General features: G+C 43.3%; 1 pseudogene; it reads left to right on the top strand.

The window, feature by feature from the left end:
• On the top strand, positions 1–963 carry LOC146448120 (large subunit ribosomal RNA; annotated as a pseudogene; the record flags this gene model as incomplete).
• Between the last annotated feature and the right edge of the window lie 2,371 nt (positions 964–3,334).

Here is a 3,334-nt window from a genome sequence, read left to right as displayed (position 1 = left end):
AGTCTGACCTTGTGAAAAGACATGAGAGGTGTAGAATAAGTGGGAGCAGCAATGCGCCGGTGAAATACCACTACTCTTATCGTTTTTTTACTTATTGGATGGAGCGGAGGCGGACCGCAAGGTCCACGTTCTGGACTTAACGCCCGTCTTCGGACGGGCGGATCCTCGTCCAAGACACCGTCAGGTTGGGAGTTTGGCTGGGGCGGCACATCTGTCAAATGATAACGCAGGTGTCCTAAGGTGAGCTCAATGAGAACAGAAATCTCATGTAGAACAAAAGGGTAAAAGCTCACTTGATTTTGATTTTCAGTACGAATACAAACTGTGAAAGCATGGCCTATCGATCCTTTAGTCTTTAGGAGTTTTAAGCTAGAGGTGTCAGAAAAGTTACCACAGGGATAACTGGCTTGTGGCAGCCAAGCGTTCATAGCGACGTTGCTTTTTGATCCTTCGATGTCGGCTCTTCCTATCATTGCGAAGCAGAATTCGCCAAGTGATGGATTGTTCACCCACCAATAGGGAACGTGAGCTGGGTTTAGACCGTCGTGAGACAGGTTAGTTTTACCCTACTGATGAAGTGTTGTTGCAATAGTAATTCTGCTCAGTACGAGAGGAACCGCAGATTCAGACAATTGGCATTTGCACTTGCCTGAAAAGACAATGGTGCGAAGCTACCATCTGTTGGATTATGACTGAACGCCTCTAAGTCAGAATCCGTGCTAGAAAGCAACGATGATTACCTCCAGAGAACTTTAGGCGAACCAGAATAGAGGGTTTCGGCCCTCATGCGTCCCAAAGTGCCAAGGGGGACAAAAGCTCCCAAGGCACTGCCGCTAGCAAATTCTAACGTTTCTGGAGATAAATCCTTTGCAGACGACTTAAATAAAGAACGGGGTATTGTAAGTTGTAGAGTAGCCTTGTTGCTACGATCTTCTGAGATTAAGCCTTTGTTCTAAGATTTGTATCACATCTTTTTTTTGACAAGGTCAAAAGTCCTCCTCACACCATGAAATATTTTTTAAGTCAAAGGTCCTCCTCACACCACAAAATATTTTCAAAGTCAAAAGTCCTCCTCACACAATTTAATATTTTGTAACTGAAAGGTCCACCACAAAACCCAATTCTTTTCTAAGTGAAAAGTCCTCAAAATTTTTAGAAAAACTCTTAGAAAAATTGTTTGGTATGAGAAGGACCTCGACTTCGAAAATTCTGTGGTGTGGGGAGGTCTTTTGACCTACCAAAAAAATTGGTGGTGTGAGGAGGACCTCTGACTTAGAATTAGGGTTTGAAATGGGGTTAGGGTTAGGGTTAGGGTAAGTGTTAGGGTTAGGAAAAAGGTTTAAATGATATTTGGAGAGGTTTTTCGGGTGTTTAGAGGCTATTTATGCTATGTAACGAGTATTTGCTTATATACTTGCTTATATACTTAGGTCAACAATTTATAGCAAAAATGTGTTCCAGCCAAGTTCTTTTAGACGCTCTTTCGAATGGCAACATTCCCGATTGAAAATGGCGACCTACCAAAATCCGCACTTTGCTTCCCCGTCCATATAGAGGTGAGTATTTGACTTTGCTTCCGTCAGAGTCAAGGAAACACATTGAAAATGGAATCAGCATACAAGAAAACCTAGTTTGGGATAGGTTTTGTGCCTTCCGTGGTATTATAACCATAGAACTGCTCCTGAGGGGGGTAGGGTAGGCCCACCAAAAAGTGCACTTCTGGTTAGGTCGCTAATTTCTAAAATAAATGTGTCCCAACCAAGTTTTTTTGGACGCTCTTTCGAATGGCAACATTCCTGATTGAAAATGCCGACCTACCAAAATCCGCACTTTGCTTCCCCGTCCATATAGGGGTGAGTATTTGGCTTTGCTTTCGTCAGAGTCAAGGAAACACATTGAAAATGGAATCAGCATACAAGAAAACCTAGTTTGGGATAGGTTTTGTGCCTTCCGTGGTATTATAACCATAGAACTGCTCCTGAGGGGGGTAGGGTAGGCCCACCAAAAAGTGCACTTCTGGTTAGGTCGCTAATTTCTAAAATAAATGTGTCCCAACCAAGTTTTTTTGGACGCTCTTTCGAATGGCAACATTCCTGATTGAAAATGCCGACCTACCAAAATCCGCACTTTGCTTCCCCGTCCATATAGGGGTGAGTATTTGGCTTTGCCTTTGTCAGACTCAAGTAAAAGCATTTAAAATGGAGTCAGCATACAAGAAAACCTAGATTGGGATAGTTTTTCTGCCTACCGTGGGATCATAACCATAGAACTGCCCCTGAGGGAGGTAGGGTTAGGGTTAGCGTTAGGGTTAACGTTGGGGTTAGGATTGAAGACAGAAGATTGGTGATGTCAGGAGGACCTTCTTAAAACAAACAGAAATACACTTATTAGGGGACTAGGGCCAGTGGACTCAGAAATGTCTTTCGTAGCAGTCTCCTATAAGAGTATTTTTCTCTGATTTAGGTGACTCCTCCTCACACCACCATTTTTCTTAGTCGAAAGACCTCTTCACAGCACGACTTTCCTGATGGATTTCTATGTAACTGCTCGTGCTGAGAGGTGTGTCGAAAGTTGATCATGTTCCCGTAAAATCTGAGGTCTCCACTGTCTAGCGAGGTACTTACAGTGAATATAGTGAATTTTTCAAAAATTGGAGAATTCTGACTTTTGCGATGAATTTTAATGTAATTGGTCGTGCTGAGAGGCGTGTTAAAATTTGAACATGTTCCCGTAAAATCTGAGGTGAGAATTAGTGAGGTACTTACAGTGCGTATAGTGACAAATCTTTAAAAGCGTGAAATTATGGGATGTTGTGGCTTCAATGGGTTTTTAAGATGTCACCAGTCATTTGGCATGACTTACAAACGATTTGGCTGGTTGTGGGTTCGATTTTCAAAATTTCATTTTTTTCGCGTTTTTATTTTCTGTCTACCATATCATGCAGTCTCCTTATTAGCGTTTGGGGGTTATAGTGTGGGCAGGTTGGTCGCAAAGGTTCCGAGAGGAGCTGGCTAGTAAACCCTGTCCCTTATGTTCCACGGCGGCAAGGCGGAGAAATAGAGGGCAGAATTGACTAACGGGCAAGGAAAGTTGGGCTTGTAGCTTTCCTTTCGAAGGAGGGAAAAGATGATGCCCGAAAGCATTGTCACTGTAGTGGCAGGCAGAGTGTAGATGGAAGTTGTGTACGCTAGCCTTTGGCTAATGATAGAGACAAAAGAGCAGGAGGATATTTTCCTTCGCAGAAGCACTTTTCTTGCCTTCCTTCAGCTCGCTTGGCGAGTCTGACAGGTATGCCTGAACTGTGCACGGGTCCAGTTGTGAGAAAGACGTGGCA

This window comes from Pavona decussata, unplaced genomic scaffold, assembly GCF_977016875.1.
Source record: "Pavona decussata unplaced genomic scaffold, jaPavDecu1.1 SCAFFOLD_1378, whole genome shotgun sequence".
NCBI classification, from domain to species: domain Eukaryota; kingdom Metazoa; phylum Cnidaria; class Anthozoa; order Scleractinia; family Agariciidae; genus Pavona; species Pavona decussata.
This window is presented reverse-complemented; position numbering and strand designations above follow the sequence as displayed.